The sequence below is a fragment of the Canis lupus genome, chromosome 13 (genome assembly GCF_011100685.1).
Source record: "Canis lupus familiaris isolate Mischka breed German Shepherd chromosome 13, alternate assembly UU_Cfam_GSD_1.0, whole genome shotgun sequence".
Taxonomy (NCBI): domain Eukaryota; kingdom Metazoa; phylum Chordata; class Mammalia; order Carnivora; family Canidae; genus Canis; species Canis lupus.
In genome coordinates, this window is record NC_049234.1 from 27147215 (window position 1) to 27160622 (window position 13408).

The following is a 13408-nucleotide window of genomic DNA, read 5'->3' on the forward strand; positions in this document are numbered from 1 at the left end:
GGGCACTTACATATGTAATGATAGATACTATATAAACTGAGGCTTGGAAAGGGTAGGTGATCTCCCAGATGACAGAATAAGCAGGTGACATAGTCAGGACTTACTGCCTGGAGGCATGCAGAGAGAAAGTCCCACTGATTGTTAGATATTGGGGTACTTCATACTAGTTGATCAATGGCAGCTGCCCCAAGCCCCCAAGTGTTTTCCCCCATACAAGCCCAGCAGACTCACACACACGTAACTCCCCAAACCAGGACACCAGGCCTTCCCTATGTCATGGTAACTCAAGAGTTAACCTGGTACATCAGGAGGGTCTCCGGGATGCTGCCCCATGTTTAGGGCCAACATCATAATAGTTGTTGATATTTTGATTATTTCTGGGGTGCCTGGGTGGCTCACTCCCCCTACTTGAGCATGTGTTCTCTTTCTCTCTAACATAAATAAATAAATCTTTAAAAAAAAAAAATATATATATATATATGGGCAGCCCGGGTGGCTCCGTGGTTTAGCACTGCCTTCAGCCCAGGGCATGATGCTGGAGTCCCGGGATCAAGTCCCACATCGGGCTCCCTGCATGGAGCCTGCTTCTCCCTCTGCCTGTGTCTTTGCCTTTCTCTCTCTCTCTATGTCTCTCATGAATAAATAAATAAAATCTTAAATACACACACACACACATACACAGAGCGCAAGCATGAGTTATTCCATAATGCCAGGATTTCTTTCTGGAGATGCCAGGCTTTCAAACTCCTACTTTTAACCAGAACACTCTTGTATCCCAAGACAAAAGACCAATAGGAAAAAATCTAAAGGATGCCAAAGAAGAGAGAGAGATGGATCTGGTAAAGCATCCATGAGGTCAGTCTGGCCCAGTTCAGCTCTCTGGGAGGGGTTTCTGCAGTAGGGTGGGAATAATAAGATCTAATACCTATTAATCACTTACCATATGTCTGGCACTGTTTGAGCACTTACAAATGTTATTTTATCTTCTTGGGAAAGGCACTACTGTAGAACCTTTTTTTTTTTTTTTTACTACTGTAGTATCTAATGAAAAAAGGTAGATGAAGAGAGAAATGCCTATCAAGAAAGGCACTGTTATGCATATACATAAAGAGACTAAGTAAGTTGCCCCATGTCACAGATTTAAGAAGAATGGTGCCAAGATTCCAACCTAGGCTTATTTAGCTTTGGAGCCCAGGCCAAATTACCAGCCAGTTCACCATACTGTCTTCCAGGAGGAAGGAAAGAAAAAGAAAGTCAAGCAAGTGAGTCATTTCAGGGACTTATTTCCTGTACCCAGCATCAAGGCTGCTTGCCCTAGATGCAAGGATGTGCAGAGCAGTGGCCACCACAGGAGAGTGAAACATACACTCGAAGGACTGTGCACCCAAGGAATTGGGGAGTCATTCTTATCTATCTCTGACCAATCTACCAGGCTGATGTAGCCTAAGAAATACCTTTCACAACCATCTGAAAGAGGAAAACAACTTTATATCATAAACTCTGAAAAAGACTCATCTGTAAAAAATGAGAGAAACCTTTCTATGGGAAGAACAGAAGGAAGAACAGCAGAGGTTGAGCTCCTGGACTGGTGACCAGGAAGCAGCAGGACCCCACAGCCCAGGAAATGGGAGAATTTGAAGGCACTTCTAGGCATACAGAGCTTACCAGACACAATCAGTTCCAGCTGGGAAAACAAAACCGCACTGTTAATGAGGAAAATGAATATGGAGACATGGCTGAAAAGTCATGGGAGGGCTGACAGATCAAAAAGTGGGAATGATAATACAATGAAAAAGTGGGAACGATAATGCAATGAAAATATGGCAGCAAGCGGCCACATTGGGGTGGACTGCAAGAAAGAAGCAAGAAGCTAAGAGACATGGCTGTAGGGAATGGGGACCCAGACCCATTAGGGTGGGGGGACTGTCTGACTACTTCTCTGTCCCTTTGGGAGCTTGGAGCAATGGCCCTGGAGAACTGAATTTCAATCCTAAAATGAAGGATGATGTCAGGTTTCTCTGAGGAGCATAGTGAAAGCACAAGAATCTGCATAGAAGCTGGGAACCAGGGATCCCTGGATGACTCCGCAGTTTAGCGCCTGCGTTCAGCCCAGGGCGTAGTCCTGGAGTCCCAGGATCGAGTCCCACATTAGGCTCCCTGCATGGAGCCTGCTTCTCCCTCTTCCTGTGTCTCTACCTCTCTCTCTCTTTCTCTCCCTGTCACTCATGAATAAATAAATAAAATCTTAAAAAAAAAAAAAAGAAGAAGAAGAAGCTGGGAACCAGAATTAACTGCTGTTGCAGGGATGAGGGGCTGTGGTTGGGACCCAAAGGAAGAGCAACCAACAGAAAGAAGAAGCCTCGACTCCCTCTTCCTGCCTTCCAGCTTCTCCCAAAGGCCTCTGTTGGGAGAAACAGGGAGCCAGCAGCAAAGGAGAAATGGAAGTTGCCAACTATAAACCATAGCATCACAGAGCAGAATATGGAATTGAGGACCTGAAGCTTAATATTCAGCATATACCCACCCACCCAAAAGGAGTCTCTCATGCAGGGTTGCAGTTCTGAAAGCCACTGTTCCGGAGCATAATACTGATGAGGGCTAACATACTGAGTATTTGGTCTACATAAGGCGCCATACTATGCATATAACACAGAATAGTTAACTACTCTTCCCTCTCCTAAGCATAGGCACCATCATGATTCCCACTTTATGATCTCACATGATTCTCACAGGAAAACAGAGGTCAGTAATGTTTTCAGGGTCACTCAAAATTCAAGCCTTTAACTCCTATCCTATATACTTAGCCTTTATAAGAAGCTAGTCTAACGTGCACTATGGTAGGACTGTAAATTGGTGCAGCCACTGTGGAAAACAGTTGGAAATTCCTCAAAAAACTAAAAATAGAACTACCCTGTGATCCAGCAATTCCACTCCGGAATATACCCAAAGGAAACAAAAATACTATGTCAAAGAGATTTATCTGCACCCTCATGTTCACAGCAGCATTACTTACAATAGTCAATACATGGAAACAGCCTAAGTGTCCAACAACGAACGAACAAAGAAGATGTGTATACACACACACACACACACACACACATCAGGATATCATTCAGCCATAAAACAGGAGGAAATACTGCCATTTGCAGCAACATACATGAAGCTTAAGGGCATTATAGTAAATGAAATAAGTCAAACAGACAAAGTGGAATCTTGAAAAAAAAAAAAAAAACTCAAACTCCTAGAGAAAGAGATCACATGTGAGGTCACCAGAGGTGGGGAGAGGAATTGGATGGAGGTGGCCAAAAGGTACAAACTCCTGGTAGTAAGTACCAGGAATATAAAGTACAACATGATAACTAGTTAGCACTGCTGTATGGTTTATATGAAAGTTAATGAATTGAGTACATTCTGAGCTCTCAACACAAGGAAAAGAAACATTTTTCCTTTTAATTTTCTTTTTAATGTACATGAGATGATGGATGTTAACTAAACTCACTGTGGCCCCCATTTCATCATATATGTGAATCATGTCATCATGCTGTCTACCTTCAACTTACACAGGGCTACATGTCAATTCAGTCTCAATAAAATGGGAGGAGGAGGGGAAGCTAGTTTAATTCACCTCTTTGAAGAAATCTTCCCAAAGTTCTTTTGCTCATCAAAGTTTGCTCCCTCCTCCATCTTCCTGCACATCCCCTTTGTAGGTTATTGTGTGTCTCACTTGTTGAATTTAGTGGAATAAAGTCAGCACAGTCTTTGACTGAAAACCCAGGTCCTCTGGCTTTCTCTCAACTGGGAGGCTATTGTATATGCAGACTCCTTGAGAAATGTTTTAGAAGGCTTTATTTCATGAAACTCATTCCCTGTCTCCATCTCTATTCACTATATTAAGTGATCTGAACTCTTACATGGATTACAGCCAATGTACAAACATAATTAGTCTTGAAAATGTTCAAGAACCACTCATATTCGACATTGGACATCAACAAAGCCAAAGATGACCTTGGGTTCTCTGAATCATTCTAAATGGAATGCTCTCAGATAAACCGTAAGATGTGCCCAGTTATCTCAACCATAAGACAAGCAAAGCATTTTAGGTCAACTTTATCTAAACCCCAGGAGGAGAATACTGTTGGACTTAACTTCGTTATTTCTTTCTTTTACCTGTCCTAAATCACAGATTTCCCTAAGGTGAGGACTAGGGGATCTGGGGACAGGAGTGGCCAGCGTCAGATCTGGCAGTGGTATACACACTGGCTATGATACACATGCTGCTGGAGACCCAGCTGAGCCTGTGGATTGGTTATTTCTTGTCCTCTGGACACCATAAGCACATGTCCAACATGCAAGATGAGCTGATCTCAGAACAAGCAATACAATTACCATGGGAAAACCAAGCCAATAGATCTCCACAACCCACAACCAATTTATTCAAGGTCACAGAGACCAATACATCATTTAGACAAGTCATTGACCTCCATGTACCTCAGTCTGACCTCTTCCAACACAATGCCACTATTATTGATTATTGTTATGGTGGAAACCTAAGATAATTTTGGAATGAGGATCAGAAACCCTGAGTTGCAGGTCTGTATCCAAACCTACTCCATGACTCTTGGCAAGTCAATTCCCATTCTGAACTCTCCTATGCATAAAAATGAAATCCTCAGACCAGTTCTAATTATTTGTGTTTCTTTGATTCCAGTGCCACAGGGTATATAAATACAAATGTGAATGCCTCTATCCCTTAAGAATAAAAAAATCTCATTGCCTTTGACTAGAGTTATGCACGTGGAACTGATGATGGTGGAATCACGGAATCTCAGAGCCCAAAGGAGCTCTTATTCAGGGAGATCATCTAGGTTTCTCAAGCAGAAGTGTTTAGCCCAAAGTCATATATGGCAGACTCAGGACTTGAAGTCCACTCTTTAGAGTGCCAATATTGTATTGTTTTTTTCCACAATCACTGCTTCTTGGCACCTACATCAGGGTCCAGTGATAATGTACTATCATTTACGGTTCCATCCCCATAAAAAAAATGCCCGAAACTATAGAGCAACAGATTAGAAATATTCATTTATTCAACACATATTTATTAAGTGCTGGACTGAATTTTGCTTTTAATATCAACAGGTCATATAATCATTTGCTTGCGAGAGTTTGAATGACAATAACCACAAGGAACATGGGCTTTTTGCTGCTGTCAGGCTAATGCCCTTGGTGATCCTGGAAAGGCAGTTACCCCTTCCTACATCCTTTAATCCTCGTCAAAATTCAATTCCAGAAACCCAAGCTAAGTAATGATATCAAGTATTTGAGACTAATAGACAGCAGCAGAGTTGTCCTAATCACTTGATCAAACCTTATACCTTGCAGTAAGGACAGAACCACCTAAGGAAGTAATTGTTCTGGGGAGGAAGATTCCCCCACTTAGCAGTCACTAGAAGAATCTGAGGCACTACACAGAAATGCCTGTTCTAATACACTTCTCTCACCTCAAGTCAGTTATCTGTGTCCTTTATCCAATTCACAGCTCAAAATCAGTCATTCATCAAAAATTTTTTGAGTGCCTAATCCATGCCAGGTGCTATTCTAGAGTGATGGGCACTGTGGCATGCCAAAGAGACCTGCTCCCACTCCGAGGATATTTATGTTCTGGTATGGCCTCTGGGAAGCCTTAGGATGCGCTGCCTCTCATTAGAGCAAGGTCCATCCCTTTGCCCTTGGGTCTCCTGTGGCACTATTGTTCACTCTGGACAGCCCTTTTCATGTTGTATTTTCATTAAGTGTGCCATGTCCATCTCCTCTTCTAAATTTGGATCACCTCAAGGACAGGTACTGAGATTAGTTTTTCTCCATATCCCCTGGTACCTAACATAAAATCTGTCCTGTAATGAAAACTCAATCCCTCCCTTAAGTATCTAACTTATTAATCCTCCCTGCTGTGATTAAACTAGCCAAAACCCTTGCCATCACCCCATGCTTCTCCGTCTGCCAAAAAGAGTACTTTGAAGCAGACAACAGTCTGAGAAGCATACAGTGCTTCACAGTTAATGTGACCAGCTCACATTTATGACTTTGTGGCATCTTCTTAGAGCATGGAAAAGGCAACCGTACAGGGAGAAACATCTAAGACTCCAGGGAGATGGGAAGCTACCCTTTCACCAAGGCCATACTGGGTAAAGAGTCACTCCCCTTTGCTTCAGTTGATTCTCACAATAGTTTGTTTACTCAGAGGACAACAGCATCCCATGGTCTGTGTCTTCTCAGGAGGTAGAAACTGAAAATATCACTGCTCTAGACAGCCAGTTGGGAATGAAGATGACTGTTGGTGGAGGCAAACGTGACAACTGCTGGTGTCAAAGGTTTAGCAGAGGAGGACAGGAGAAAACTAAACTAGCAGGCACTACCCATTTCACCCTCATGTTCCCACTGGGAAAAAGGAAAAGTTCCAGGGTTGATGCTGAGAAGACTAAGTGGACAGACAGGTTATCCAAGAGGTTTCAAGGTGAAAATTGGACCACATGATGTTATGAAAAATTCCTGATAAACTTTTGGTTATGTCATTAACAGACAGATTTGGTCCTTTATTTCAGATCATTCTAGTAAGGCTGCTGAAGAGGTATTCTGGCCCCAAGGAACAGTGCATGAGCTGTGTAAACTGGGAATGTGGTAAAAGAGGGCAGAGAGAAAAGTGCTAAATGTGAAACAACCCTAAAAGCTAGATATTCATTGTTCCCACTTAAAAAAAAACAGAAGAGTGTAACCTGTATTTGTTAGTATCTTGCCCAATCTCTCACCTGACTGGTGAGAGACAAAGCCAACAGACAGACCCAGGCCAACTAATGTCCAATCTTACCCCCTTCTCTACCACAGTCCCAGAGCAATCTTCACCAACCTCAACAAACATTTATTAAGCGAGGCCTTTATGGAACTTTGAGCTTAAAAGAAAAAGAAAACCATGGATGTTCCCTTCCTTCCTGATCGGTTAATGCATCCAGGACATTAACTTACGCCTCCCTAATAGATTAAACTCCCCAGGCATGGTCCTTCACAGACAGAAAAAGATTGATACGATACATCCAAAAAATAAAAAAGGCTTCAATTGGCTGTCAGAACTTTAATTAAAACACTTATAGATAAACTTCACTGCAGCAAATTGTCTGTGCCACTATTACTATAGCAAGATGGATGTTCCCTGGGAAAACAGACAGAGAACTCTCCCCCGGACTAATGGGCAATTTCATAGCCATTGATTTTTTACTTTGAAAATTCTTCCCTGGCTCTTGGGAATTGGAACTTGTTCTGGGTGACCTGGCAGCGGTGTTACTTTTTTTTTTCTTTTATGAAAGTGGAAGACTTATTTCCTAAGCCCATTCATATTTTATCTTCATTGCTCTCAGAATCACACTGAAGTTGTACGGGATTGTTGAGAGCCATGTTTGGAAGCTTCTGAGGACCAGGGTGAAGAGAAAGGGTCTCAGAGGAAAGGAATATGTACAGGGAAAACAGAAAGCCAGGGAATATGAAACGGATAATGAGGGAGAGAACCAAGCAAGAATGGTCAAATTTTTTTGATAAGATTGTGACTAACATCTGAAATTAGACACATTGAAATTATAATTTCAAGTAAAAAAATATTACAAATTAATTGGAAAAAATCATGTATCTAAATTCACTAAATAACACTGCCTCAAGGTAATGGCTTATGGCTGATTTTCCTGTTGAGAAGCCCTGCTCTAGTCCAAGCAACCATCACCTCTCAGCTGGATTGGTTTCCTCTCTGATTATCCCGCCTCCATCTTTCTTCCCTTGTGTCTATTCTTCACACAGCAGCCAGGAGGAGGTCAGCCCATGCCTTCACTTTGTGAAGACCCCTCCCATGGCTTCCCACCGTATTTAGAATAGAAGCAAAGCCCTTTAACAATCTACATCTGTGACCACACCACCCATCACTGATCACTGGTGCCTTGTTTGAGCTGCCACACTCACCCCGATGTCTCCTGGACATGCCATGCACACCCAACACTCAGAGGTCTGTGCTTGCTATCCTGTCTCCTAGGTCTTCACAAGGCTGATTCCTGTTCCATTCAGAACTCTGTTCAAATGCCCCTCCATCTGAAAGTCCTCTCTTAATCTCCCTATCTCAAGTATCAATCCCTCGCCATCTCTTTCCTCTGCCTTGTCTTCATATCATTTTAGTTGTACACACGTATATACACACATGTGTGTACGTATACATATATACAGGTATTTATCAGAGTTCTCTAGAGAGGTACAACTAACAAGACATATACAATAGATATTTGATGGATTAATCTATAGGAGATATAGATAGATGATAGATAGATAGATAGATAGATAGATAGATAGATAGATAGATAGATAGATATCTCAAGGAATTGGCTCATGAAATTATGAAATTATGGGGGCTGACAAATCCAAACTCTCCAGGGCAGGCCAGCAGGCTGGAGACCCAGAAAAGGGTTGATGACACAGTCTCAAGTCTGAAGGTGATCTGCAAGCAGAATTTCTTTGTGAGACTTTGGTTCTTTTACTTTAAGCCTTTAACTGACTGAACAAGGCCCACCCACATTATGGAGAGTAATCTGCTTTACTGAAAGTCTGCCCATATAAAGATTAGTCAAAATACTTTCATAGAAAAGCCTAGACTAGCATATGACCAAAATCTGGGTACCATGACCTAGCTAAGTTGACACATAAAATTAACCATCATAAGTATTTCATGTATTTATTTTCTAGCTTCTGCATCAGGTTAGCTTTGTAAGAACAGGAATTTATCTCTCATTAACTGCTCTTTCTCCATTGTCTAGAGCCATGCCTGCATAAACCCAGTACTCAATAAATATGTTGAACACATATTGATAACCTGTTTATTCCCTAAAAGTCAGCCTGCCTGATTGAATTGACTAGTTGCACGACTGAGTCAAGCTAGTCAGTGCTTATACCACCCTGGCATATAACAGAGCCAACTCAGACTTGACAATTTGTGGGGGATAAATTTCAGTCCTATGTTCCCTATGTCAGTGCTCCCTGAAGCCACAGCAATGGAGCAATGGCCACTTAGTCTCAAGAATCAAGGAGAAGGCCAGTGTGCAAAAATAGATCCCCCCAATGGTTGAAGAAGCAGAGGAGCTAACCATAGAAGAAGGTGTGGATAAAACACCACAGAGTTAGAAAAGTAAGTTGAGAACGGGGAAGAGGAGTTGGCTGTTTCTGAAGGAGGGTGTAGAGCAAGTCCATATGCATTATGTTTAAAAACCTGCCACTGACCAGGGTACCCCAAGTAGATTTCCTGGCAGCTCAAGGACACTTGCTCTGGAGGGGAACAGCCATATGTTATGCAAATCATGTACTGTTGACAAATACAACCGACAGCAAATGTAAAGAGAAATTTAAAAGCCACCCATATCCCTCAAACATACATACACACATATGTGCACGCACGCACACACACACACACACATACATGCACATGCACCCCAGTCACACACACCTGACTCAGGAAAACCATCATTAAACCAGGGCTTTGAGTATATGCTGCTGAACAGAAAACTCTCGAGCTTTTCTCCCTCCCTCCACCCTCTGCACCTAGAACTGTACACATTTCTTCCTCTCTCTGCCTCCTAGCAATGTCTTAATCTTGGATTATGTACCAGATTTTTCGGAGCTAGTTTCCTGTCTGAGAATGAGGAGCTATCATGTCCCCCTTCTGGTGTTGTCCTAAGGCTGAAATCAAATACTGCATGAAAAAGTGCTCAACCCAGCTTCTTGCAGGGAGTAGGGGCTCTACATTAATGCAGCCCCAGCTGTGCCCGGCAAGCACCTCCTGCCCCTGTGCACAGAGCGGACTGTGAGAGCAGCACCAACCCCTCCTCACTCTACTGCCTTCCTCACCCACACCACTCTACAGCTCCATGCAGCACGGCACCTTTCAGAATGAGGAGACCCCAGCACGTGCTCCCACTGCTCTCCAACAAGTCCATTGTCTCCGCTGGGCTCAACACCTCTTCTATTGTTTTACCCCTTGTGGTGGCCCTCGTCCAGGCTGCTGGGCGTGGAACCGGCTAGGAGACCTCCCCACTGCACCTGTTGCCAGGGTCCGGGAGGGAAGGGGTGACGTCCTCCACCAGGGCGCTGCTTCCACGTGCTCCCGGAGCTGCGGGCGGTCAAGGCACCAAAGGAAAGCTGCATTCCACGAATGAGTGGATCACCAGGCCAAAAAAAAAAAAAAAAAAAAGCCTCTACCCCACTCTGTTCACATTTCCTACCCCTTACTAGCTGAGAGCTTTGGGCAAGTTATTCCATGTCTCATTTTCCTAACTGTAAAACAGAGCTAAACACCACCCACTCCACAGAGTGGAAATAACACACACAAATGCACCAGCACATACAGGGCACCTGACTTCAGCTGCTAACCACTGCCTCTCTTACTCCTTCAGAAATGAGAAGACTGGACATTGAGCAAAGATGCTTGTCTCTCCTCCTCGCACGGGGTGCCTTAAGAGTCCCCTCTGCTTATTCCTGGGAGCCTGCCATGGACAGAACAGCTGCGCCCTCCCCAAGCCCCTACGTCGAAGCCCTCATCACCAGTGTGATATTTGGAGCTGGGGCCTTTGGGAGGCAGAGCCTTCCTGAGAGGGATTTACGCCTCTCTAAAAAGACAGAGATGATCTGTCTTCTCAGCCACATTAGGACACAGGAAAGGCAAGCAGCAGCCATCTGTAGATCAAGAAGAGTTCTCCCCAGAACTCAACTGTGTTGGTGGCCCAATCCCAGTGTTCCCAGCCTCCAGACTGTAAGAAATAAATGTCTGAGTTTCAGCCACTCAGTCTCTGGTATTCAGCGAAGGCAGCTCGAGCTGACCAACACACACATCATCTTTCTCTTTTATTTTTTATTTTATTTTTTTTTTAGATTTTTTTTCATTTATTTATTCATGAGAGACACAGAGAGAGAGAGAGAGAGGCAGAGACACAGGCAGAGGGAGAAGCAGGCTCCATGGAGGGAGCGCAATGTGAGACTCGATCCTGGGTCTCCAGGATCATGCCCTGGGCCAAAGGCAGGTGCTAAACCACTGAGCCATCCGGGGATCCCCCTCATTTAGTACACACACACACACACACACACACACACACACACACACAGGGGAAGAGAGAGAAAAGAGACTCTAAAATGAACAAAACAAAGCAAATGTCATGCTCGTTGTTTTATGCCATCTACACAGCCACATGCCAGAATTTTCTAATTCTCAGTTCAGGCTCAAGGATGCCACTCACAAAACGAAGCTTCTTCTGACTCACTTTGACTGGAACCATCAAGCGTGAGCCAGGCTGCTCATTTGTGGATCTCTGAAGTAGTCACGCAGGAAGGTAAAGCTGGCTCCCTACACTCCCTCAGCCAGAAGATTCAAATACTCAGCCCCCCATCCCACTGTGAGTTGTGCAGTTTGTCCAACAACCATCTGTACATCATAAGCCCAGAGTGAAGTCATAATGAAACAGCCAAAGGCACAGGGTGGGACAGACACCAGCCAGGACACCACTGAGAGCTGGTGCCATCAAGCAGCACCTGTATCATAACGATGGACCAATAATGGTATTATTACCACTTAGACAAGAAAACCAAAGCACACTCAAGTTACATGGCTAAGATCACAGGAGTGGAAATAGAAGATTTTGGCACAGACCCTGACCCTAGAGCCCATGCTTCACCTCTTAGAAGGGAGGAGTCTAGAGATAGAATTCAAGGGTTCTGAGTATTTGGCTGGGAAAATAACTACATCCTTATCTGCATTCATCTCGAGCTGAAATTTAGCATTTCTCTCAAGTTTGAATGTAAACAACAAACTGCAAAATTATTAACAGTAACTGTAACTGTCATCAATGGAAATCACAGGTATTTTTATATCATGTTGCAATTGTTGCAAACATCACAAAATGTCATTTATATTCATTACCACTTCAATATTACAGTAGTTATTAAATTTCTGCTAGATCTTATAATTTGATATGTTCATAAAGAAGCCTACATGTTACTATAAAACAAATACTTTAACTGTGATGACTACTTAAATATAATTGGTATATCCTGAATTTTAAAATGCAGACCATATTATTTCACATTTATTATAACAACAGATATTATTTGATGCATTTAAAAATATTATTCCAAAAAAAGATTCATAGGCTTCACCTGACTAGCAAAAAGATCCATGGGACAAAATAGTTTAGAACATCTAGAGTAGGGGCACCTGGGTGGCTCAGCAGTTGAGCATCGGCCTTTGGCTCAAGTCATGATCCCAGGGTCCTGGGATTGAGTCCCACATTGGGCTCCCCACAGGGAGCCTGCTTCTCCCTCTGCCTGTGTCTCTGCCTCTCTGTGTGTCTCTCATGAATAAAGAAATCTTAAAAAAAATAAAAGAAAACATCTGGAGTATAGAGTGTTTTTACAGAAAAGATAGCTGGGATGACACTCATTGGTTGGGGAGAAACAGGGAGAAGCTGGGTGATGACACTCATTGGTTGGGGAGAAACAGGGAGAAGCTGAGTGACAGGAGGTCAGAGGTGTGTTTGTAATTAACAAAAAATGACAGGCTTCTGTGGGCTGGTATCATTAACCGTCTTCAAATTCTTGAATAATATTCTGGTATCAAGATAACACAGAAAGTTTTCTTGATGAGCCCAAGCCTAGATAGCGCGGGCTATTCGCTTCCCAATCAGCAATCTGCAGCTACTGCTTAGAATTCTAAGTTTGAGGGGAACCTGGGTGGCTCAGTGAGTTAAGCATCTGCCTTTGGCCCAGGTCATGATCCCAGGATCCAGGGATCGAGTCCCACATCGAGCTCCCTGCTCAGTGGGGAGTCTGCTTCTCCCTCTGCCTCTGCCTGCCACTCCCCCTGCTTGTTCTCTCTCACTCTCTCTCTCTCTCTCTCCATCAAATAAATAAGTAAAGTCCTAAAAAAAATTCTAAATTTGAAAAAGTTCTGCACCTTCAGCCCATTTTATATCACCCAGGTAGCATTTGGGATTTCTGTTGCCTCTTGTGTCTGTGGCCAGTCTAACAAAATCACTGGGGTCGTTTTATTCAATAGATTTCAATTAGGATGTTTGTGTTCCATAATTGCTTCATGTTTTAACTTCCTCCACAACCATCAGAATCTTAACTGAAGCCTTCAAGCGCCTTACAGTAAGGGTCAAAATCTCAAACGCTGTCATGGGCTATGCAGACCATGTGCGTGGATGAGGATGAAACCAACTGGCCTGGGACCCTCCTGACACATGGTAGCGTACTCTGGGGTTCACTAATGTACTTGATCCACGCCCCCCCATCTTCTTCTGGACATTAGTTCTGAGTGATGCTATACTGCCATGAGGACAAGTGT

General features: G+C 43.3%; 1 long non-coding RNA gene across 18 annotated transcripts in view; it reads right to left on the reverse strand.

Annotated features, from left to right (window-relative positions):
• Nucleotides 1-12833, reverse strand: part of LOC119864794 — a 293914-nt gene extending 281081 nt beyond the window's left edge. For 13 of the 18 annotated variants that reach the window (XR_005368706.1, XR_005368713.1, XR_005368714.1 and 10 more), the window contains exon 1: nucleotides 11328-12833. This is a non-coding gene — a long non-coding RNA (uncharacterized LOC119864794). Of the gene's footprint in view, nucleotides 1-11303 lie in introns of all 18 variants that reach the window. The other 5 variants (XR_005368710.1, XR_005368705.1, XR_005368697.1 and 2 more) reach the window with 3 other exon arrangements.
• Nucleotides 12834-13408: the final 575 nt, after the last annotated feature.